The sequence below is a fragment of the Oryctolagus cuniculus genome, chromosome 1 (assembly GCF_964237555.1).
Source record: "Oryctolagus cuniculus chromosome 1, mOryCun1.1, whole genome shotgun sequence".
Taxonomy (NCBI): domain Eukaryota; kingdom Metazoa; phylum Chordata; class Mammalia; order Lagomorpha; family Leporidae; genus Oryctolagus; species Oryctolagus cuniculus.
The window spans coordinates 150570079-150596399 of NC_091432.1; the positions used below are offsets into that span (position 1 = coordinate 150570079).

The window sequence follows — 26321 nt, forward strand, 5'->3', positions numbered from 1 at the left end:
TGATCACTGGCTGTGATGATTTCTTGTTTTCTGATGAAAGCTTCATCTCCCTTTTCTGAGGGGACTTCCAAAAACGTGTGGAAATGGAATTAAAGCAGAAGTTTACGGGGCTGGCACTGTGGTGCAGCAGATTAAGCTACTGCCTGCGATGCCCGTATGCTATATGAGCACTGGTCTGAGTCCCATCTGTTCCTCTTCCAATCCAGCTCTCTGCTAATGCTCCTGAGAGGCAACAGAAAATGGCCCAGTGCTTGGGCCCCCACCCACGAAACCCAGATGAAGCTCCTGGTTCTTGGCTTCAGCCTAGCCTAGCCCTGGCTGTTATAGACATTTGGGGAAGTGAAACTCTTAGATAGAAGATCTCTTTCTCGCTCTTCCTCTCTCTCTCTCTCTCTCTCTCTCTCTCTAACTCTGCCTTTCAAATAAATAATAAAAATCTTAAAAAAAAAAAAATCCCTGCTATGGCTCCTGCTTATCTGTCATTTTCCACACCAGGCTATCATATGGGCATTCTTTACTCTTCTGAGGTACCCCCAACACACGCTTTGCTTTAACTGACAGTTTGAGGGAGGGAGGGAGCTAAGCCAGAAGAGCAAACACTACAGGTGGAGTATTAACTCTCACTGTCCCTTGTTATCTCCACCCCTTGGAACTGCTCAGCGGCAGAATCCACCCAGCAACTCTCCTTCCCTCTTTACCCTCATCTCACAGGAAATCTATGGTTAGCATTCATTTCCTACTTCAGTGGCTACTATGTGGCACTTTTATAGCTTAGAGCAAATTTCTGCATCTGATTTTTGCAACAACTCACTTAATGTCCATTCTCCATTTGTAAGCCAAAACCAAAGCACCTTTTTATAATTTATCCGGTGAGAACTGAAGGAGAAAGGAAGGCTTTTAAAAGGAAATCCAGGGACCTGTATTGTGGCACAGCAGGTTAAACTGCCACTGCGTGGGCCAACATCCCCTAAGTGCCACTTTGAGTTCAGGTTACTCTGCTTCCCATCCAGCTCTAGGCTTACAGTCCTAGGAAGGAGGCAGAAGATGGCCTGATAACTGGGAACCCTGCCACCCATGTGAGAGATCCATGGAGTGCCTGGCTTCTGGCTTGGGCCTGGCCCAGACCTGGTGGTTGTGGCCATTTGGGGAGTGAACCAGCAGATGGAAGATCTCTCTCTCTCCCTCCTTCCTTCCCTTCCCATCCCCATTGCTCTGCCTGTCAAATGAAACAAGTAAATCTTTTTTTTTTTTTTTTTTTTAAGGAAACCTATGCTGAAATAGTTTTATAAACTCTAGGAATGACATTCAAGAACTTAAAGAGCAGTATAAACTGTTTTTCCTTTATGAGCCTGAAAAATTTCGTAATTATGCTTTCTTGAAACAGTTTATTTTTAAATCCCTTAAGGATCTTACATTCTTTGAAATTTTTGAGATATAATTAATCATTTGGAAAATTATTTATTATGATGGCAATTGTCACATATAAATATATTTTAACAAGACACTGAGAATGTAAAAGTATTGTCAGAGATCTATTGCAGATTGGATTTAGAAATATTTTTATAACAAATAGATTGTTATGCAGCAATCGTTTTTCTCTAACGACATGCTTGGAAAACAGTAAATATGTGAATCATGTTAAGATTAGTCAGATTCAGGGATCTGCTCTGAGCTCTAAAACACTACATGGTAACAACTGTACTGGCAGAAGGTATGTTAACTGCACATTTCCCGTCAGTTCTGGAGCAGAATTTTGCAACAACCTGACCTATAAGCAACCACATTGACCACTTAGCTTTTGAAAATTCAAGAGAATATTGGATTTTTGTTGAATGAAATATGTTAGTCATATACAGTCTTGAATTGCTTACACAATGCTTCGGAAATTTTATAATCAAAGTTGCATCAAAATAGCTTTAATTAATACTTTATTATCTGTAAAGCTACTGCATGAACAACTGAAACCTTAATAATTATTTAAATCAAGTGTGTACAAAGCCGGGGCCTGGGGAGGAATTTCCAAATAAAGTACCAACTAGTCAATTGAACCGGAAATTTAGTGGTACAGAGAGGTGTGTAATTTTGTTTCTGACATTTTAAGAATAAGGACAGCTTGCTGGAGAGGTTCCGATTCCTCCTTTGAACATTATTCACTGCTCCTGTGATGTTACGAAAAGGACCTGTATTTAAGCCCCAGCAAGGGTACATAATCAAACCCATCCATAGCTAACATTTGCTAACTGTGCCAGATACCCTCATATAAAGGACAGAATTTCAAGACCTTATCTCCATTTCTTCTTCATTTTGCAGGTGAGTCCGTGGCCTCTGGGACAGGTTCCCTGCTTCGCTCAACTTCACCCAACCAACAGATTGCAGGGTAGGACTTAAATCCAAGATTGTTTCTCTAAAAATGATTGTTTTGCTGTTTCCCAAACCATGCTCTTCCAAATGGAAAAGGAATAGAATTTAAGTGCATGAGTTTTAAACTAAATATCTTTTGTTTTCTGTTAGTAAGCTGTGTTCATAATGAATTTTATCTGTCTATGCTATGAGAATTTTGATATGAACCAGTGAGTCAACAAATGGTTGGTAAATTTATATTTCCTCCATTGAACAAGATTAAATTCTAATTCATTCAAATTGTTTCTATGTTCTGATGAAAAGTCAAATGGCCCATTCTCTAAGCCTATCATTTTATTTTTTAATTCTCATCAGAGGAATAATCACTAAAATTAGTATTTATAATGTAGAGCTAAGGAACATACTTAAATAACTACACAAAGCCTATACCATAATTCTCTGAAAATTTAGAAATAGTTTATGTTTCAGGCATAGGAGCACACAAAGGAAGTTATGAATAGGATATACATACACCCCCTTATAAGTGTCAGCAGTGGATTTTTATAGATAATTTCCTGCCCATTGATGATAACCCCCAAATCTTTCTTTAATTATGGAGGAAAACTGAAAGTACTTAATAATATATCTTAATTGGCTGTGTTTCTTATAGTTACATTAACAAGTAGCATTCTAATGTCCTTGTTTTGATAATATGAAAAGCAGAAAGCTAGAACAAGGCAGAGTATTCTGTAGGAAGATCCTTGAAACATTTTAGGTTGACTGTTAGATTCTCTTGTCTCAGCAAGCTCCACTTTAAATGGTAGTCTAATGTTTTACAAATGTAATATTCATAACTGGCTTTTTGCTAACAGACTTATATTTATAAAGACGGAAACATCAGAGGAATCAAGCTTTCATATCAAAGTTGAGGACAGAAATAAGCGCAATCCAAGTGTTTGTTTTCTAAAGCGCTGCTGAAGACATTGTCTGGATTGTACCATACATAGAAGGCTGAAAGGAAAACACGGGTGGGTCTGAAACAATCCCTGACTCTGTTTATAACAACTGAAGCTGTGCTTTCATATCAGAGTCCCATCAGAAAGACGGGGGAGGGAGGCATAGATAAGCCCATCAGTGAAACAGTATCCTTCAACAACAACCAGCTACTTCCTGCCATCAAAACCTTGCTAGCATGTGGCTTGTTCAAATAAAAATTACTGGACTGGAGCCAAACAAGGAAAAAGTAATTGATAATGTGGTTTTTCAAAAACCATCCATCCATCAAATGTGTCAGTCCTTCATAATACTTTATTTCCCTTCTGAACAAAGATCTTTAAAATTCATTGTGTGTACTTAAAAACAAAGTGTCCTTGTGCTGGTTTATAAAGATTCTCTTTTAGTTTGGGTTTGTTTTGTTATTTGATTACATTCCCTCCCATCCTGCATATTTTTTTTTTCCAGATAGATGCTGGAAATTTCTGCCATTCTTAAACAAAGCATCTTTGTGCTGTATCAGCTTGCATTTTCCTTGGATTGTGTTTGGATGATGCCTTTTCACTGACTTCAGCACTGGAGTGTCGTAGCCATAGCTTTAGAAAGTAGACTGTAACAAACAGATTCACTGGCCTCTTTTGTGTGTTGCATCCTATTAACCTGCTGGTGGGAAATGCTGCCCAGGGTAGGGCTCAGGAAGCACTGCAAACAGAAGGGAAAACGGAGGGGACAGTACTGGATCAGCCCTGCAGCTAGTGAAAGCCATTAGCAGTTACTGTGAGGAGAAATGTTTCCCTCCCAGGAATCCCTCCATTAAAAAAAATATTTTAACCAGAACCATTTATTTATTTTATCATCCTAATAATCAGTTTACAAAACTGATTTAATAGATTAGTTCATTATTGGTATCCAACACTATAATGTCTGGAAAGTGAATTTCAGAACCACTCACTTCCGTTCCTTTTTTTTTTTTTTTTTACTATTATTATTTTTAAAAGATTTATTTGAAAGGTCGAGTTAGAGAGATCTTCCATCCACTAGTTCACTCCTGAAATGACTGCAATGGCCGGAGCTGGGCTGATCTGAAGCAAGGAGCCAGGATCCAGGATCCAGGAGCTTTTTTCCAGTCTCCCAGATAGGTGCAGGAGCCCAAGTACTTGGGCCACCTTCCACTGCTTTCCCAGGTGCATTAGCAGTGAGCTGGATTGGAAGTGGAACCACTGGTACTCAAATAGGCGACCAAATGGGATACTGGAGCCACAGGCGGCAACTTTACCGGCTATGCTTTGGCGCCAGACCCTCCCTTCCATTCCTGATGAGTGCCCTTTTTGTTCATTCAACAGAGATTTAGTGCCCCTCACACACACAGAGCTTTATCCAGTATGATTAACGTCACACTTCAAAATGCATAAACACATATGGGAGTTCCCCCAAAATTATATTTCAATGGACAATTCCATGATTTTAATATTGTAACTAAAAATATAAAAAAGTGAGAGTTTGATGAAAAAAAGTGTGAAGGAACAATTCTGAACAATTCTGTTTGCACTTTCTTCAGCTACCTCTTTACAGGGCAATGCAACCATACCAGGGAGCTTCACAAAGTTTATTGAAGAATGAAATTAAAAGAAAAGTTTATTTTGGTGCAAAAAATTTTTGAAATGCATGCACAGCTTTTGCATAATATGCATTTTCCCATAAACTTTTTTTTCCTTTTTAAGATTTTTTATTTATTTATTTGACAGGTAGAGTTACAGACAGAGAGAAAGACAAAGAGAAAGGTCTTCCTTTTGCCGTTGGTTCACCCTCCAATGGCCGCTGCGGCCGGCACTGCTGATCCGAAGCCAGGAGCCAGGTGCTTCTCCTGGTCTCCCATGCGGGTGCAGGGCCCAAGCACTTGGGCCATCCCCCACTGCCTTCCTGGGCCACAGCAGAGAGCTGGACTGGAAGAGGAGCAACCGGGACTTGAACCTGGTGCTCATATGGGATGCCGGTGCCTCAGGCGGAGGATTAACCATGTGAGCCACAGTGCAGGGCCCTCCCATAAACTTTTGGAAAACCCTTTGTATCTATGGATTTCAACATTTTTTGCATTAAAATAAAATTTTCTTTTCATTCTTGCATGAACTCTCTGGAGCACCCTTGTATGGTGATTGCTTTTGAAAACGTCTAGTCCTATTAACTACTGGCCTGCCAGTTCTTTAGAATTATATTTAGATTTTGTCATCACTGACTTGATGTTGTGGGCATTTGTTTCCCCTGCGGCTGTTTTATTCTAGACTCTTGCCCCTGCGTGAGATAAGAATTCAAAGCAGGGACCCAAGAAGGGTGCAATTATGGGAGCAGGTTCACTCGGGAGAGAGGGAGTGCACATTCAGGAGTGAGTGTGGGCACATCCGTGAGGAGGAATGCTCACCATCAGAGGGCAGTGAGAGAGAACGCTGCCCACATGGGAAGGCAGAGTGGGGGCTGCATCCGTGAAGACACAGAGGCAGCTGCTCGGTTTAGTGGGCCTCTTTATGGGGTGGGGGGGTTCCTTAGTTGAAAGTACAGATGTGGTAGAGGTTCAGTGTGTGTGTGTGTGTGTGTGTGTGTGTGTGTGATGTCCTCTGGGAAGGTTCAGTGTGTGTGTGTGTGTGTGTGTGAGTGATGTCCTCTGGGAAGGTTCAGTGTGTGTGTGTGTGTGTGTGTGTGTGTGTGTGTTATGTCCTCTGGGAAGGTTCAGAGTGTGTGTGTGTGTGTGTGTGAGTGATGTCCTCTGGGAAGGTTCAGTGTGTGTGTGTGTGTGAGTGAGTGATGTCCTCTGGGAAGGTTCAGAGTGTGTGTGTGTGTGTGTGTGTGTGAGTGATGTCCTCTGGGAAGGTTCAGTGTGTGTGTGTGTGTGTATGTGTGAGTGATGTCCTCTGGGAAGGTTCAGTGTGTGTGTGTGTGTGTGTGTGTGTGTGAGTGATGTCCTCTGGGAAGGTTCAGAGTGTGTGTGTGTGTGTGTGTGTGTGATGTCCTCTGGGAAGGTTCAGTGTGTGTGTGTGTGTGTGTGTGTGTGAGTGATTTCCTCTGGGAAGGTGCAGAGTGTGTGTGTGTGTGTGTGTGTGAGTGATGTCCTCTGGGAAGGTTCAATGTGTGTGTGTGTGTGTGTGTGTGTGTGTGTGATGTCCTCTGGGAAGGTTCAGTGTGTGTGTGTGTGTGTGTGTGTGTGTGATGTCCTCTGGGAAGGTTCAGTGTGTGTGTGTGTGTGTGTGTGAGTGATGTCCTCTGGGAAGGTTCAGTGTGTGTGTGTGTGTGTGTGTGTGTGATGTCCTCTGGGAAGGTTCAGAGTGTGTGTGTGTGTGTGTGTGAGTGATGTCCTCTGGGAAGGTTCAGTGTGTGTGTGTGTGTGTGTGTGAGTGATGTCCTCTGGGAAGGTTCAGAGTGTGTGTGTGTGTGTGTGTGTGATGTCCTCTGGGAAGGTTCAGTGTGTGTGTGTGTGTGTGTGTGTGAGTGATGTCCTCTGGGAAGGTTCAGAGTGTGTGTGTGTGTGTGTGTGTGATGTCCTCTGGGAAGGTTCAGTGTGTGTGTGTGTGTGTGTGTGTGTGAGTGATTTCCTCTGGGAAGGTGCAGAGTGTGTGTGTGTGTGTGTGTGTGAGTGATGTCCTCTGGGAAGGTTCAATGTGTGTGTGTGTGTGTGTGTGTGTGATGTCCTCTGGGAAGGTTCAGTGTGTGTGTGTGTGTGTGTGTGTGTGTGAGTGAGTGATGTCCTCTGGGAAGGTTCAGGGTGTGTGTGTGTGTGTGAGTGATGTCCTCTGGGAAGGTTCAGTGTATGTGTGTGTGTGTGTGTGTGAGTGATGTCCTCTGGGAAGGTTCAGTGTGTGTGTGTGTGTGTGTGTGTGTGTGATGTCCTCTGGGAAGGTTCAGTGTATGTGTGTGTCTGTGAGTGTGTGTGAGTGATGTCCTCTGGGAGGAAGGTTCAGTGTGTGTGTGTGTGTGTGTGTTTGTGAGTGATGTCCTTTGGGAAGGTTCAGTGTGTGTGTGTGTGTGTGTGTGTGTGAGTGATGTCCTCTGGGAAGGTTCAGTGTGTGTGTGTGTGTGTGTGTGAGTGATGTCCTATGGGAAGGTTCAGGGTGTGTGTGTGTGTGTGTGTGTGTGTGATGTCCTCTGGGAAGGTTCAGTGTGTGTGTGTGTGTGTGTGTGATGTCCTCTAGGAAGGCTCAGTGTGTGTGTCTGTGTGTGTTTGTGAGTGATGTCCTCTGGGAAGGCTCAGTGTGTGTGTGTGTGTGTGTGTGTGATGTCCTCTGGGAAGGCTTAGTGTGTGTGTGTGTGTGTGTGTGTGTGATGTCCTCTGGGAAGGTTCAGTGTGTGTGTGTGTGTGTGTGTGTGTGTGATGTCCTCTAGGAAGGCTCAGTGTATGTGTGTGTGTGTGTGTGTGTGAGTGATGTCCTCTGGGAAGGTTCAGGGTGTGTGTGTGTGTGTGTGTGATGTCCTCTGGGAAGGTTCAGTGTGTGTGTGTGTGTGTGTGTGTGTGAGTGATGTCCTCTGGGAAGGTTCAGTGTTTGTGTGTGTGTGTGTGCGTGTGTGTGTGATGTCCTCTGGGAAGGTTCAGTGTGTGTGTGTGTGTGTGTGTGTGTGATGTCCTCTGGGAAGGTTCAGTGTGTGTGTGTGTGTGTGTGTGATGTCTTCTGGGAAGGTTCAGTGTGTGTTCATGTGTGTGTGTGTGTGTGTGTGTGTGAATCATAGGGTGTCCATGTCTGTATGCAGGTGTTCATTGTGGCGTCTTCATGGTGCAGAAAACTCAGATACATCATGGGGAAGTGGGGGTGCTGGTTTGGCATACAAAGGGGTAAAATTAGGGTGCAGAGCTAAAGACAGAAATTGCAGCCGGCGCAGCTCAATAGGCTAATCCTCCACCTAGCAGCACCGGCACAGCGGGTTCTAGTCCCGGTTGGGGCGCCAGATTCTGTCCCGGTAGCCCCTCTTCCAGGCCAGCTCTCTGCTGTGGCCAGGGAGTGCAGTGGAGGATGGCCCAAGTACTTGGGCCCTGCACCCCATGGGAGACCAGGAGAAGCACCTGGCTCCTGCCATTGGATCAGCACGGTGCGCCGGCCTCAGCGCGCCGGCGGTGGCGGCCATTGGAGGGTGAACCAACGGCAAAAGGAAGACCTTTCTCTCTGTCTCTCTCTCTCTCACTCTCCACTCTGCCTGTCAAAAAAAAAAAAAAAAAAAAAAAAAAGACAGAAATTGCAGAAAATCTTCTGGTTCCTTTATTCTGTGACTGACACCCTGCCTGGCTGCATATTGGGACATACTAGCAAGGAGCCAATTTCTTGTGAAGTCACAGTTCCTGCTGCAGGCAGCCTAGGCCAGGCCAAAAAGGCACCCCTGTTACCATGCGTCTCAGGAGTGTTTCTTGTCGTAGAATGTCAGGGGGTTGGCCTAGCAGGTAAGACTCCATCTCACACTGGACTGCCTGAGTGCAAGTTCCAGCTCCCCTCCCAATTTAAGCTTCCTGCTCATTGGCACTTTGGGAGGCAACAGGGGGTGGTCCCTGCCACCTACATGGGAAACCTGGACTGAGAGAGAGAGCGAGCGAGCGAGCGAGAGAGAGAGAGAGAGACTCCCTCTGTCTCTCTGCCTCAAACTAAAAAATGTATCATGTGGCAGGTGTTGTGCTGCAGCTAGTTAAATTGCCACTTGTGACTCTAGCATTCGTATCAGAGTGCAGGTTCATGTCCCTGCTGCTCCGCTTCTGATCCAGCTCTCTGCTAATGCACCTGGGATGTACATGGGCCCCTTTACACTACATGGGGAACTTAGATGGAGCTCTAGCCCCGGGAATGAACCAGTGGATGGAGGATGTCGTTCTTTCTCTCCCCCTCTCTCTGTCACTCTGCCTGTAAAATAAATAAAATGAATCTTAAAAAAGAAGGAGAAGAAGAATATGAGGAAGCAACAGTCTTAGTGTGGCACAAAACTTGTACATTACAGTAGTCCTGCCTCTGGAATTTCTTTTGTGGCCTGCTCCAAAACCATGCTGAAAAAGTCACATTCGTGCAGGATAATAATAACAATTTGCATGTGTAACCACTGTTCTGATGAGATATTAATACTAGAAGAGCAAAAAGTAACAAATGTTCACCCCTTATCCAGAGATAGCAACATGGAGAATTACATGAATATATAGGTCTTTGAGGTTATTTTTGGTGGGAGAGAAATTATCATTTTGCAAAGAACAAAGAAGTCAACTACCAACTCAGCACCCTTGGCAGGTTCCTTGAAAACAAGATCTGATGTAGCTTTTTCTGTGTGAAATTACCAAGAAAGTCAATGACATAAATTCTGCCTTCAGAGTTAAGCACAAAAAGAACTGAAGGAAATGGTAGAAGTAGGCACACTCTTTGTTTTCAGCTGGAATTTACTGTCTGACACTTTTGCCCATTTTTCCATGCAAGGCCGTATGGGAAGACAGAAATAAAACAGGGTGTAATGTTTCTGTAATATTTTAATGTGTTTTTGTTTGTTTGTTCTGTATATTCCTGAACTGAACTCCCCGTTCTGCCAGAGGAATCCGAGGAGCATGCTCCAGAGAGCTCACGATTGCTACAGAAATGGTTTAGACAGGGTAGATGGAATGTTAATATTCAATTTCCCTTATCCAAAAGGAGATTTTGTTAGAAGGTAATCTAGTCTTGAAGGCCAAGTTTTGTGAAAGCAGAACAGACTTTCTACTACCATATCATTGTATCAAGAATGAGGTATGGGAGCAGGCATTAAGGCACAGCAGGTTAAGCTGCCACAATAGGATACCCCACCTCTGCTTCCAATCCAGCTTCTTGCTAATGCACACTCTGGGAGCCAGCAGGGAATGATGGCTCAGTACTTGGGTCCCTGCCACTTAGGTGGGAGACCTAGATTGAGTTTCAACTCTTGGCTCCACTTTGATCCAGACTTGGCTTTAGCAGGCATTTGGGGAGTGAACCAACAGGTGTAAGTGCTGTGTGTGTGTGTGTGTGTGTGTGTGTGTCACTCTGCCTTTAAAATATGTAAAGATAAATAAACTTCTTTTTTGAAAAGAGCTGAGCATGGCTGATTAGAAGCTTTTCTTCCACAGGAGAGAAGTGAGGCAGTGAAGCTTGCTGCCCTGAGGTAGCAGGAGGAAACAATCACAAGAAAAAAAAAAAAAACCCAAGCCTATTCCTCTTAGCCTGAGGGATTGTGGAGAAAAGGAGGTGAGAGGAAGGTGAGTTGTGGTCAGGCCACCATCTTCTTCTTGGGGTCAATGTTCTTTGGGCAGAATATATGTTAGACACAGAAATCATTTCACTGATTTCAAAAAAATTATGGAAAAATGGAATTAAGCATTTATTTCGTATTTTTGAAAGCCGTGATGGGTTTTCCATGAACTTAATGAAGACCCCTCATAGACTTATTTTCACACTTTCCATTGCTGAAATCAGGATGCTTCAGAATGTGTCATAGCTTCCTAGGCACTTTTGTAGTGGTGCATGGAACAATGGTGCATCTTAAAACCCGTGGCATTTTAGATCCCACACAACAGGAGGGTGTTGAGGAAGGAGGTGAAAATAGAGGTTCTTGCCCTCCGTAACACTGGGAGCTCTGTGAAGGCAGAGCTTTGAAGACTGATCCTCTGCAACCAGGAATAACCACATCAAAATAAGCTCACACTTACCCATTAGGTGAACACAGGGTGGACCTCCCAAGTAGCTAGCTGCATGAATGAGACCCATAAGATATAAAGAGGGTCTGGAAATTAAGTGAGAATCTGGAAAGAACTTTCTAGAAGGAGAGCAGTTTACTGAGTCAGTGGAACACTGCTGGGCAGATAGGCTGGGCCAAGACCCATTGGTGGTCCTCAACAGCAGCAAGGGCCAATGTTGGACTAGGTCATCAGGGAGATAACTAGCTCCAGATCAAGTGGAAAGAGATAACTGATCACCATGAGCTCTAGGCTCCAGGATCTGTTCTCAGTAGAACCTTCTAGAAGGAGAGCCACTAATCCTCCTTTTGTGGTCATTAGTTTGCCAGCTCAGGGATCTTCTGTGGTAAAAGATTCCCCCAGGAGTTCAGAGTAGCCTCTGCTATTCTGGAGCTCCTACTCCCCATTCCCGCCAAAAAGTCACATAAGCCCCACCTCTACCAATGGGCCCAGAGACCATTTTGGAAAACAGGGAGCAAAAGCAGAAATCTGAAAGACTGCACATTTCTTCAATTACTTAGATAGAACACTAAAAATTAAATTCTGGGTTGGTAAAATAAATTTAGTTTTTTCTTTTTTCCTTGATACCCAACTAGGTGGCTATTTATCAGTTAAGAGGAAAATGAAAGGAACTGTGCTATCAGTTTCTGGTTGGTAATATAAGTGGATGTGTGACTCCAGGACCTCTAAGTAATGAAGGCACTGCTCTCAAGAAGTCCAGAATCTAAAGAATGATAATATGAGGCCTATGGAAATATAATACAAGGTGCCCATTAATATAGAAATGTACGAGAAAGAGACCAACTTTCAATTATGCATAAATTAGCAAATTTTGACTCTATGACCTGTATTTTAATATTAATGGTGTTTTCATTGAACCAAAGGGTACTACCATTATTAAGACTATTATACTTTTTTAAAGTTTTATTTGAAAAAGACGGGAGAGATCAACCTTCTGTCCAAATACACACATCAGCAGATTTGGGTCGGGCTGGAGCTAGGAGCCAGGAACTCCACCTGGATCTTCCACAAGGATGGCAGGGGCCTAAGTAATTGAGTCAACACTCACCACCTTCCCAGGTGTGTCAGCATGAAGCTGGATGAGAAGTAGGGCATCTGGGACTGGAACTGGCACGCTGCTATGGGATGCCAGCATTATAGACAGCAGCTTCACCTGCTGTACCCCAATGCCAGTGCCTGTTATAACATCCTAATAGTATTCCTTGGTCCTGGTTTAGAAAGATGCCATGGGTGGATTATAAGCCTTTAGTGATAACAGTCAAATATACATGTGAAGATAGGAGTATCAGCACTGGAATAAGTGCTAGTCTGCTTCTTCATGCGCATTTTCAAGAAATAATATAAAATTATACGAGAATAAAATGAGCTGATGTCAGGGGCATATAGACAAGTGCTTTAGGGTTTGGCTCACAACACGGAGGGACTCTCTGAAAGAGGTGTGGCAGGAGTGGGAAAGGGATAAAATGGCAGCGTAGCCCCTTCTTGGACGTATTGGCCTGTGGTCTGCCCCTGGCACCTCAAGTCCCCACCTGTGTCTCCCCTCACAGCTGTGCTTTAAGAAGAGGAAGAAAGTGGCCCAAGGCCTCCCGGTCAATCTGGAGGTGAATGTCAGGGGCTTCCACCTACTGGGAAATGCTTCTTTAGGCACCGAATCTAGTTTGCTTAATTTTTCCTTCAGCCTAAGACTCAGGATGCCTACAGCCCTCCTCCCACCCTAAAATGCTAGGGGAAGAGGGTTCTGGGTGAACTGAGTGGACAACACCAGGTGCGTGGACCATTCTGTCATGGTCAGGCAGAGCACACTGGAACATTCCTTTGCATTCAGATGGAACTCGTCTTTATAAACTTGGGCTTATTGACTTGAGACCATTATCATGGTGAGGTTGAATGAGAGGAAGCAGTTAAACATGTTCTTTTCCCCCTTTTGTGTTTATAGCTACCCAGAAATGAACATCAATATTTAAATGTCTGGATTACCGTCGGCTTGTAAAAAACCAATTAGCTACCCCTCGGGCCCAGTGTTTGGAGCCTTTGTGGGGCAGTGGATGAGACTGTTTAGTTCTTGTGGTCAGAGGCAAGGAGCTTGCAGGAAGGTTAGAGTGGCAAGGGTCATTGCTGGGTGAGCGAGATCTCGTGGGATAGAATATTCTGCAGGGGCAAGCGAGAGCCACAGAGGAGCCTGTGGCAGCCCTCGTAGGGCAGTCAGAGAAAATTCAGCAAGACTATCGGCATCACACGGAACACTTGGCCAGGAGAGCCACCTTGCTGAAAATGCATCAGAGACTCAATTTGTTTGTTCTGGGCAGTTTAGGCACAGTCTGCCTTCAAATGGAAGCCACGAGACTTCTCAGGCATTGTTCAGCTGTAATCATTCTGGATCCTCTGCGTAAGTCAGTCTTCCTCTCCAGCCAGAGCATACAGATTTACATCTAAAACTAAGACCCCATCCTCAGACTTAACAGGTCTTTTGCAGGGACATCTGTGCTTAGCCTGGGGTGGAGGTGATGGACTGCGGGACCAGAGCTCATGTTCATTGGGAAGGGTTACTGTTCCCATCGTGGTCCAGATTCCCATGGTCTCCAACTCTCAGAGGACCAGAACTGTTGCTTATTTATGTTGCTTTTTTTTTTCTTACAGACGTCATTAGTTGCCTACCCCACATTCATCTCTCCATGTCTTCCACACTAGTAGAATCTCTTAATCTGTTTGAAGCAACAGGACCCAGTCCAATGTCTGTGGAAGCTGCGGGTGGTCAAAGAGGAATAAGCAAAAGATTTCTGAGTGATTGTTTTGGGGAAGATTTTACCTCCCTCATCAAAGAGAACAGACTCAGCTAGCCTGGCCCTTCCTTTGAACTCAGACACATTAGAGCTGCATTGGGGCCAGCATGTGGCTAATTAGAGCACAGAAGCCAGAGGCCAGTTGTATTCTACACTTGCATTTATTCCGCAGTTATTTATTGAGCACTTGCTATATTGAGCACACAAGACACAGAGGGCCAAGGTTCACTATTCCTATCAGCTATGGCTTACTTAGGGCTACTATTTATAATAGATATTACTTCTGGCTTAAGCACAAATGCACTAAATATAAAATAAAATGGAGGGGCTGGCTTTGTGGTGTAGTTGGTAAAGCTGCCACCCACAGTGCCAGCAGGCATCCCATATTGGTGCTGGTTCGAGTCCTGGCTGCTCCACTTCCTTTTTCTATTTTTTATTTTTTAAAGATTTATCTATTTATTTGAAAGGCAGAGTTACAGAGAGGGAGAGGCAGAGAGAGAGAGAGAGAGAGAGAGAGGTCTTCCATCTGCTGGTTCACTCCACAGATGGCTGCAATGACCGAAGCTATGCCAATCCAAAGCCAGGAGCCAGGAGCTTCTTCCGGGTCTCTCATGTGGATACAGGGGCCCAATGAATTGGGCCATCTTCTACTACTTTCCCAGGCCACAGCAGAGAGCTGGACCAGAAGTGGAGCAGCCAGGACTCAAACCGGCGCCCATAAGGGATGCTGGCACTGCAGGCGGTGGCTTTACTCCCTATGCCATAGCGCTGGTCCCTGCTCCACTTCTGATCCAGCTCTCTGCTATGGCCTGGGAAAGCAGTAGAAGATGGCCCAAGTCCTTGGGCCCCTGCACCCTCATGGAAGACCTGGAAGAAGCTCCTGGCTCCTGGTTTTGAATTTGCTCAGCTCTGGCCGTTGTGGCCATTTAGGAAGTGAACCAGTGGATAGAAGACCTCTTTCTCTTTGCCTCTGCCTCTCTGTAACTCTGCCTTTCAAACAAATAAATAAATCTTTAAAAAATAAAAAAGAATCAATGGGACCTTGTCAAAACATTAAAAACTGCATGGTGGTAAAAATTATTTAATTTGTAAGAGTATTTCAGTTTTTAAAAATGGAAAACAGTAAAAGTAGTTTCCATACAGTGCTTTAACATGTTCAAAGTGCATCTGATCCTTACAAGACTGAGATGCAGAGAGCACATATATTCTTAAACTTCAAAAAGTTGTGATTATTTTCATAGAATCTAAGGTGTTCAGTTATAATCTTTTTGTTATACAATAAAAATATATTCAAACTGAAGTATGTCGCAATTTCAGCTGGAGATGTTTACTACATATTAGGAGTACAAGTACAATCTTTTGTGGACAATGTTGATTTCTATAAAAGAGGTGAACTAGTTTTCCAAAAAGGGATCATATTCTATTAGGAAGTTAAAGTTATTATTTTTTCATATTAAATTCTTTAAATTTTGCCTCAAATGCTTATCAACTTCTCAGATTTTTAATATGGAACAAAAAAAAAAAGCCATGTAACAGACCTGATTTTCAGCTTAATTGCTGTGGAACAAGAATACAAAAGATGACACCTATCTTGTTACTCTCCCATCTCTTGACCTTAGCAGACATAACTAATTAATCATAGCACTCCTGTGCACAGCATCCAGGCATGTCCTCAGAATCCCTCTTGACACAGCACTTTGTGCAACCCCTTCCAGTCGATCAGAGTTGGCAATTCTAGAGCAGTGCTCATAGTCAGGGATTTGTTTATTTTGCCCAGAATGCTGATGTTCTGGGGAGAGCACCCTTCTGGAAACAATCTTCCAAACCCTGGACAGTTATGCAGATTGGAAGCTGTGCGTTAAACTTTAGTCTGTTGTCTCTTTGAATTAAAACCACATAGGCAAACATTTTGGAGAATGTGGTTGAAAAATGTCATGATAGTTGGGGGAAGGTGGGGTTACTCCTTATGGCATTCAGTATGGAGCTGCAAGAGGAAGCCTTGCTTCTCCCATGCTGAAAGCAGACCAGCAGGAAAGGAAAATTGGTTTGTTGAGCAAATTCATCTGTGTTCCTCTGTAGCAGTCCTGTACTGCTGGATGTCTGGCATTCATGCATAGACGGTTTGCAGAAGTTCAGGCCATACGACCGTGGAATCCCAGGGAAAACCCAGGGGAGTTAGAAGTCTGGTCTTCTGGTACCCTCCAAAGCATGGCCTGGTGTCAGGGGACAGATTCGTTTTTCCCTCCCTTCTTTACCAAATGCTCCAAACACAAGAAAGAGGCAGAAAGGTTGACTTTGTTTTTGTTTTTTAAATTCTCACCTAGGAGAGAGAGAGAGAGAATGAACATTCCCATCCTTTGGTTCACTCCCCAAATGTCTGCAGCAGTGGGGACTGGGCCAGACCAAGGAAGTCAGGAACCAGGAACTCAATCCCAGGTTGAGCAAGCAGAGCAAGACCCCGATTACTTGAACCATCACTGCTGCCTCCCTGAGTGTGCATTAGTAAGATGCTAGAGTCAGGTGCTGGAGCCAGCTATTGAGCTATTGAACCAAGGTACTCTGATGTAGTACACAGGTGTCTTTAATAGGTGTCATAACCACTACGCTAAATGCTTGCCCCTAATTCTTTAAACTGAGGCTTAGGTGGATAGAGGTTAGGAGGAAGAAAGGTAAAAGTAATGTTTAGTTCATGTATCAGGCTGGACCACTTTTCTGGAACTGGTAACAAGGCATTTGTGATGCTGCAGGAGAAATCCCAATCCTTAGTACAAAAGCCAGTCATTGTTCAAACCCCCAGGACATCCCTAGCCCTCCAGGATTTGCTGCACGAATTGTAGGTGAACTGGACAGTTGAGGTATTAAAACTTCCCAAAGCCTCTTTCCCTTCTCTCAAGGTTGCTGCTGAAGAAAATAGAGAAGGAAAATCACCCAGCTGGCAGAACTTGAGCTACCAGATTGTCCAATTAAAGAACTCAATATATTGCCAGGGAAATGATTCAACACATAGATGCCAATGAGATCTACTAAAGCCATCATTTATCTTATTATCCCTGTCCAGCGGGATTTTTTTTGGTATAAATGCGAATCACCTCTTGTCATTTGCCAAGGGCACACACACACAGTGCCTGAGAGAAACTCCCAAAAGAAATTCGAGCAATCAAAGGAAGGACCAACAGCAGGGATGGATGCTAGGTAGCTTTGCCCCTGCATTTAGCTTCTCTTCCCCCCATCTTTTTTTTTTTTTTTTTTTTGACAGGCAGAGTGGACAGTAAGAGAGAGAGAGACAGAGAGAAAGGTCTTCCTTTGCCATTGGTTCACCCTCCAATGGCCGCTGAGGCCGGCGCACCGTGCTGATCCAATGGCAGGAGCCAGGTGCTTCTCCTGGTCTCCCATGGGGTGCTGGGCCCAAGCACTTGGGCCATCCTCCACTGCACTCCCGGGCCACAGCAGAGAGCTGGCCTGGAAAAGGGGCAACCGGGACAGAATCCAGCGCCCCAACTGGGACTAGAACCCGGAGTGCCGGCACCGCAAGGTGGAGGATTAGTCTAGTGAGCCGCAGCGCCAGCCCCCCCCCCCATCTCTTAAGTGGGAAGTTTGAAATTGGGTTGCCCTAATTTTCTGCCACCCTTAAATATTACTATCTGAAAAATCATATTTGTACCTAATGGATAGGAACAGCACTCACTCTGTGATGCTTGACATTAAGCTATGGGCACTGAGGTGAGCTGATTATTTCTGTGGTTCTATGTGGGAATATTGCATTTTGTAAACTGGTGACTGTATTGGTTATCTAGTTCCACAAAAATTCTGTTAACATGAAACCACAAAATCCAGTAGCTTAAAACAACAACCGTTTATTTAACTCATGAGTTTTGTGGGTTGTTTGGGCAGTTCTTCTAGTCTTGGCTAGGCTTGGCTGATCTTGGCCGAGCTTACACATGTGTCTGTGACTCATCTGGTGGTTTAGTTGGTGGCTGGCTGGTCTAGAACAATCTGGCTCTGCCCACAGGTCTTCCTTCCTCTGTCAGACTATCATGGGCTTGTTCAAATGTCAGTGGCAGGGTTTTAAAAGAAAGAGAAGCAGCACATTAAGGCTTCTGAAAGCCAAGCTCCAAACCAGCACACTTTCACTTCTGTCCCATTCTATTGGCCAAACCAAGTCACAAGGCCTGCCCAGATTTGAATGGGGAGGAAATAGACTCCATCTCTTGATGAAAATTGCTACAAAGTTGCATTGGAAAGAGTATAAAAATAGAGGGTCATGTGGAGAATTGGAGCCATTTTTGCAATCAATCAAGCAGACAGGAACTTGGGAAATGCATTAAAATGGGAGAAGAGAGTATGTATGTAAGAGCTGGGTAGGCAAAGATAGATGGTGATGGAGATTTATCTCTAAGATACACTCAATACTCTTCCATTCTTTTAAACACAGCACTCACTTCCTCTCTTCTAAGAAATGCTTATTTTAACCACAGGACTTGCATGGGGGCTGGCAACTACCTGTAAATGTGCTTCCTTTGCCACAGTGATATAAGCAGAAATGGTTACCTGGCACAATCTGGCTGAATCAGATATCTAAATCCTACCCCATATGCTGCCTTGGTGCTTGTCTTAGGAGTGGAAAAGGCCTAATTTGGGCCCTCAGAATAATTCCGTATGTGGGAGAGGTGAGAGTCCATTAATCTAGGCATTGACATCAGTCATGGCAGAACGGACAAAGACTGTGACCATGATACAGAAATCCAGAAAAAAGCAACTCCTGGACTGGGAAGTAGTAGAGCTGGAATACTATAATACTCATTTATTTTTTGTATGAATTGGTTTCAGAAGGAAACTCTTTCTTTAAAAAAAAAAAGGAAAAAAACAACTAGTAATACAAGTTGGGAGTTTGTCCATTGCAAACAAAGTAGTCTAATGTAAGTGAGATTGAAAAGTAGCCCTCCTGCCTCAAAAATATCTTGCTGTGTTTGCAATTCTCTCTACTAACAGTTTGCTCTTTGCATTAGGAAGGTGTATGAGCTGAAGTAAGCCATGTGTTTTGATATCTCCATATATGGCTTAGAAAGCCTTCCAACCCCTGACCTTGCAAACCTGCTGTCCTGGTGATCCATGTCACCTCCCATCACTCACCTCAATGTCATCCACATTTCAAAATTTTTTTCCTGCCACAACCAAATTAGTGGACTTTCACTCTTTTTGCTCCTAATATACTGTAGATACATTTCTAGGGCACCAATCATTTATCATATTTTATGCTCACAAGCTCTTTCTATACCTCCTGAGTTAAATTGTGATTCATTCCTTTAGGCTAGATTTTTTTTTTTTTTTTGACAGGCAGAGTGGACAGTGAGAGAGAGAGACAGAGAGAAAGGTCTTCCTTTGCCATTGGTTCACCCTCCAATGGCCGGCGCGGCCGGCGCGCTGCGGCCGGCACACCGCGCTGATCCGATGGCAGGAGCCAGGAGCCAGGTGCTTTTCCTGGTCTCCCATGGGGTGCAGAGCCCAAGCACCTGGGCCATCCTCCACTGCACTCCCTGGCCACAGCAGAGGGCTGGCCTGGAAGAGGGGCAACCGGGACAGAATCCGGCGCCCCGACTGGGACTAGAACCCGGTGTGCCGGTGCCGCTAGGCGGAGGATTAGCCTAGTGAGCCGCGGCGCCGGCCTAGGCTAGATATTTTAAAAATCTTATTTATTGTTGTATTCTTGCATCATAGTATTGCATTGCTTTTAATAAAAATGCGAGTATTCTAAATATTAGTCTATTAAAACTTTAAGCTATTAATATCTTAGCCTTTGTTGATAAACATTATTTAAGAGTATTCTCATTCACCAATCAGTAGTTCTGAATCTTGGCTGCACAGTACAATCACCTGAGAAGCTTTTTAAACATACTGATGCTTGAGCCTCACCCCACACCAATTAAATCAGAATTTCTGGGATTGGGGCCCAGGCATCAATATTTTTAATAGATTTCCAAGTGGTTCTAATATGCAGCCAGGATTAAGAAGTACTGCCCTATATGTGGTTTCTGTCTGTTACAAAAAGCTAGCACTGAAGGAAAGATCCCATTTTGTTGGGAGGAAGTCATCATGAATGCAGTGACTTTTGAATTAAATCTTACTGCATGAGTAGAATTTTAGTAGGGCAACCGACAGGGGGAAAATGATATGGGGGGGGGGGGGATGAAATGTGTAAGGGGTGTGGAGCACTAGCTCTATGTAGGAAAGATGCAACTGGCTTATCTGCCATATAGCAGTGTATTGAGAAACAGCGTCTACTAGGTGTCTACTCTGTGTTAGGCATTTGACACACATTTTTCATGTAGTCATCACAGCTTCTGGGGAAATAATTATGTTGTAGTTGAGAATACTGAGGCATAGGTAACTTAAACACTTCCTTAAGTTCATACAGCTGGTGGGAGACCTGGGCCTTAAGCCACGTCCAAGCCAGGGGATGCAACCTCACCCAGGGCTGGAAGGTAAGCTGCACCTGTTGGAAGCTACCTTGTTTCTCTGTCTGTCTTCTTCAGCTGAGGCTACTAAAAGGCTCATGTGCACAGATCTGGGACCAACTGAATTCTTGAGTAAATGTCAACAGAGTTAGTGCATTTGGCAGTGGCCTGCATTCCCCTGCCAAGTGCAGTTTAGTGCTCTCCAGAGTCATATCTGGTGGCCCAACTGTATGGCTGGTAGCCTACCTGCTTCCAACCAGGTCCAAGAACCAAAGGACAGGGAAGCTCACCTTGCCCTTTAGCTGTAGTGTCCCTAATCCTTCTGATTATCGGATTTTCCAGAATAATATCCCTGAAATATATCCTTTATGTCTCCGAACTGCCACATTTATTTTATTTTTGATTTTAGAAATGACCATAGGGCACCATTCCCAGATACTACAATTGCCTTTTTCCAATCAGGCCACAGCACCCCAAACACTTCCCATCCAAGTCCTATTTTTGCTCCCTCCCAATTGGCCTCATGCTGCTAAGCCACATGCCTGAGCTGGCCAAGTTAAGGCAGAGGCCAGATTGTGCCTGTCAAGCTAAGCACTGAAGATTTATTGTTAAACGTTCTGTGACAAGACAGTGCTAGATCAAAAGAGAGATCAATGGGAGATTTTTCTAGAAAAATTAGAAACTGAGACAATTCAGTCAGAAAATAAATTATTTAGAATTATCTTATTGCATGCAAAAGAAAACCCAATTCAAATTCATTTAAGCCAACAGAAGGATAAATTGGCTAATACAACGGAAAGCTAGTACTCCTATCTTCAGGCAAAGTTTAATCCAAGTGCCCAATCTTATCAGGTGTTAGTTTCTTGACTTTCTCTGTACTACATTCATGAGCTTCATTCTTGAACTCCTTGTGGGTGCCCTATGGCTCTAAGATTACATCATTGTTAATGCCAGTCATCTTGACAGAAAAGATTCTCTTACTGGTGAACCTTCCTAACACCCAGAATCAACTATGATGGTTTGTGCACAACTATAAAACAATCAATGTGCCAGATGGATGGAATTTTAATGCTAGAGTAGACCTGGCTCATGTGCCCAGCTTTGAGCAAATCAATGTGGCTAAGGAAATTCAGTGCTTTGTTAGTCTAAGCATAGATTGCATAATCCATCTCAAACTATGTGATATGAGATTGGTGCTAGACTAGCTTCCCAAAGGAAATGTGAAGCCTTATAACCTAGAAAACAAGAGAAGGGGATCCCAGAGAGGCAAAAACAACAAATGGTCACTACAGAAAGTTATCGCAGAAACCGAGACCTGGCCCAGATGACATCTCTCCTGGCACCTGGCAAAGCTGAGGGATATACAGGGTTGTCCTCGGCAGCCTGGTTCACACATCTGTACCAGCAGACTGGCATACAGCCACCAGGCAAATCAGATCAGCTTGAAGCCAGTGAATTCTTTCTCGTCTCTGCTAAATATGGTTTAAGCTATGGGCCAGGCCAAACTTTAGGAAATTTACAGCAACTACTCAGCCTTCGTGCTAATGGATATCATGGATAATTGAATCCTACTGTTAACCTCAATATGTCATTTTGCATAAATATCTTAATTTTATCACCAACCTTTTTGTCAAAGCTGTTAGCAGGTCATTAAATTAACTTATTGAAGGGGTTCCGTTTTTATATATATTTTTGGACAGCCATCTGATGAGTAGAAAAATGGGCAAAGCAGTCCAGAGATGGAGACACTTCTTCTGTGGAGAAGCCTGAGTCATCTATAATTGGCTACTTGTCCCTTGAAATTGCAAAGTATAGTGAGACTTATAATTTATTTGTAATGTTTTAAGCGTTGAAATCTGAGTGATATGAATAGTCACTGGTTTCGTTGATCAGTATGCTTTATAAGAATTATCTCAACAATTAGTATAGCAGGTTTGCACTGACACATTAATGTGGCCCTATGCATATCACACAATTCTATTATATTTCTTATAATTTCCTTGAACACATCTAACATGAGATAAGTGTAAAGCTCATGGCAAAACCATTCTATCAGAGTTTTGTATGTAGGACTTTAATACAGATTAAATAAAATGATCAAACTTAGCTCTCAAATGTTTGCAGCAATCATTCAAGAAAGACAAATACCAGTTCATATGGAAAAACACAATGGAGAACGTCAGTGAGTGGCAGGAGCAGGCAAGTGCACTGAAATCGTGTAGAACTTTCCTCATCTACTATCTCCCCTTAGTTTACTCTGCCTCTACTGTTTTTTTCCTCTTGCTTTTCCATCATCTTTGGCAGTTTTATGTTTTATTTGACCGGTGTTCAAGAGTAAGTTTTAAAGACCACCAATCAGCTTTTTCAATATCAAAATGAAACATAATGCACTTTTCCATAGAGAAAGAAAATTGGGTTTCTAAAGATTCAGGCTCTGTCATCTGCCTGCCTCCAAACCTCAGTCCTTTCTAGTGATTTGATTTTAATACATCAGTGGACTTCCTTGCACTTCAGTTTTTTTTTTTTAAATCTATATAATGTTAAGGTGAAGATAATAGTAATACCTACTTCCTTGGTACTTTTGCACACAGTAAGCTTTCAGTAAATAGCTGTTGTTATCACCATATTCACCACCACCATCATCAACAGTGTATACATTTAACACACACACAAACACACACATACACACAGAGTTCAAGAAAGTCTCCATGAGGGCAAATGGATGACTTATTAATTATGTATGTGTGTATGTATATATAGAATCTGACACACGGAAGTGTGTTCAGGAGAAATTTTTTAACAAAAGTCTGAAAAGATCCTACTAATTTTAAGATCATTCTCTCTTGCTATTAATTCTCTCCTATTATTAAAGCAAAGAAACATTCAGGATGTCTTAGAACATTTTATTTCAGCCAAACAAACATAGCATGGGTACACTTGCACATAAGGAGCAATAAACATGTTTATGCAATACTCCAGGTTTTCAGAAGGGCCTTTCGGTCTATTTTTCTTTATTAGCGTTATCCTGAAGCCCTTAGCATAAGCCCCCTGTGAACTCACGTGTACATGCCCAGATCCTCTTTCAGCACTGCTGTAGAGCCTGTTTTCCCTGTTTGTTGTCTGCGTGTACCTCAAATCCATGTTCAGCCCTTCTCTATGCTGCTGTGGGCCCAGGGGGATGATCTGTATGACTAGGCCCCTGTGGCTCTGGTTGAGATCAATGATTAGGGTGCATGATGAATGTGAGGTTTGCGTACTCTTCACGCTCCCATCTCAGGATGCTGTTCATGCTTCCCTCCCTTTGGTGGCCCTTCCCATTCGGAGTCCCCTGGCTTCCACTGACTGCCCCATCCTTGCTCCTTCAGGCCCAATGGGAAACAGTTCTCTGCCTGCTGCCTCGTTCCCCCTGGAACTGCCGTTTCCATGCCTACCCTATACGTTGCCCACACCTTTATAAATAGTACTATTAAACTCCATACAACATTTACCCTAGAGTGCCATCTATTTTCTGATGAGTTTTCTATTTCCTATGTACAGTTTAGTCTTGTACATTGCATTGACAAAGTTCTGATTAACCAGCATTTTATCACTTCAATATATTAAAAAATATGGTACTTTTCTAAGTCCCATTGACCTAACTAGTACTGATTCCGCAGACTCATTAGCAAGAGCTAGCTTAATAGACTTATTTTAAATAGATCTCCACTAATAGTGGAAATACAGTGTTAACAGATCTCTAAATAAAAGGAAAATTCACTACTGGTTTTATGACCCCATATACAAAACTTATTCTGTTTCCTTGTCTACTCACAGAAAGGAGATATTTTCTTGTATTTTTACTTTGGATAATGTTATACCATGAATTTCCCCCAGATACTTACAATTTTAAATCATTTTTATTAGTTTTCATTGAAAGCATGTCATGTGCCTTTGATATTTTCCCTCTCATACATCATTAAAGTTACAAATTATTTTTATTTAGGGATTGGTATGAAATTTTGTCATAAAACCAAATATGTTACTTTGGAAATAAGTTCAAAGAATGCATTATTGGACTCAGATTTCATAATTGGAAACAGATTCACACATGTCAAACTCCTTAATTAGCACTTGCCAAACTTTGCCTCGTTTTTATTGTTGGAAGTAACTTCATTAAGTTTTCATGCTCCTGGAAGCTCATCTCCTTATAACCTTTCTACTTGATCTCACATGCCTTTATGTTTTGTTGACAAAAGTTTGCTGTAGAACTGTTAGAGCACAGTAGTAAAGGTGATTCTTGAAACATAGGCCAAAGAAGTTGAGATCTGAACTAGAACACACAAAAAAGGGGGTGGGCGTGCTTTTTTTCAGAGAGAAAATACTTTAGTCATCTCTCATCCAGAGCGTGCTGGATTAATCTGCTGGGTTGAATTACAAACTGCTCATCAGTGTCTTTATTGAAAACCCTGTCCCTGTTTAAATTTCTAAATTGGGAAGAGATTTCATGATGGTGCAGAATCCCAAACAGATTCTCGTACATTTTTCTAATAAATAAACATGTTCGGAGTTCATCAGGCCATAGTGAGAAATTCTGAAATCATTCTGATGTTGTCTACTGTGAGGCAGCAAATTCAGAACATGTCTCTCTCTCTCTCTTTAAAGATTTATTTATTTATTTGAAAGAGTTGCACAGAGAGAGAAGGAGAAGCGGAGGTGTGGAAGGGGGGTGTCTTCCTTTCGCTGGTTCACTCCCCAGATGGCTGCAGTGGCCAGAGTTGTGCTGATCTGGAGCCAGGAGCCAGGAACTTCTTCCGGACCTCTCACGCTCAAGGACTTGGGTCATCTTCCACTGCTTTCCCAGGCCATAGCAAAGAGCTGGATTGGAAGTGGAATAGCCGGGCCTCGAAGTGACGCCCATGTGGGATGCCGGCACTTCAGGCAGCGGCTTTACCCACTATCACAGCGCTGCTCCCAATGGGTCTTTAAATACAGAATTAAAACTTACTTGCAGTAACATATCCTCATCTATCAATTGACTAAAAGCAATGAACAATGTACACAAGTATGATTAGTACTTATGTTGTCTAGATCCTTGCTACTCAAAGAATGGTCTGTGGGCCAGCAGCATTAAAATCACCTGGGAGCTCTTTAGAAATGCAGAATATCAGGCCCTACACCGATTTTCTGGATCAGAATCTGCATTTTGATGAGATTCCCAGGTGATCTGTCTGTATATTACAGTTTAAGAAGCACCAGGTTAACTCACTTTTATCTAATAAATGAATAAGTGTGTTTCTTACTTATTTCCAGACATTTGAACTGTAGATGCATGAAGAGATTTGAGAAGTGATCTAACCCTGCATTTCTCCCTGTATATTCCATGGAACACCCATTTCATAGAATGCCAATAGACTTTGAAACATTTAGGTTAAATACTGCAAATAGACTACTTCAGAATTTCTCAGAATCTTTCATAAACCAAAGAGCATTCTGATCTCTAGGAAGGGGAAATAAGACATAAAACAGTGAATGCATTGCACAGTATTGGAACAGGCGACATTTTCACTAGCTACCTCACTGAAAAAGAATTGGTGTATTAGTCAGCATTTTGTTACTATAACAAAATACCTGAAGCTAGCTATTTACGAAGAAAAGAAATTTATTAACTCATAGTTTTGGAGGCAGCAAGTTCAAACAACATGGTACCAGCTCTGAGAGGGACCCTATGGCTCATGATAGGAATGTGTGTAAGAGGAATGATATTCTATCTGGACACAGGAAACCAGAGAGAGACAGGGTGGGGCCAGGCTCTGGATTGATAACAATCCTCTTGCAAGGACTAAAGAAAGTCCTACAAGAAATACCCTACCCCCTTCCAGTGCAGTGCTACCAGTGACCCGAGGCTCCTCCACTAGGCCTTAAAGATCCTACCGCCTCCCAATACCATTACCCTGGAGCCCAAGGTTCCAACACATGAATATTTTGGAGGACAAACAATATCCAAACCATAGCAATGGGTAATGTGGCCTAGCTCTATACACGAAAAGAAGGAGAGAGCTGGTTTTGTAG

General features: G+C 43.1%; 1 long non-coding RNA gene across 1 annotated transcript in view; it reads left to right on the forward strand.

The window, feature by feature from the left end:
• Positions 1–26321, forward strand: part of LOC127491296 (uncharacterized) — a 103183-nt gene that overhangs the window by 7328 nt on the left and 69534 nt on the right. The window contains exon 2 of the long non-coding RNA XR_011379434.1: positions 2311–2377. This is a non-coding gene — a long non-coding RNA (uncharacterized lncRNA). The remainder of the gene's footprint in view (positions 1–2310; positions 2378–26321) is intronic.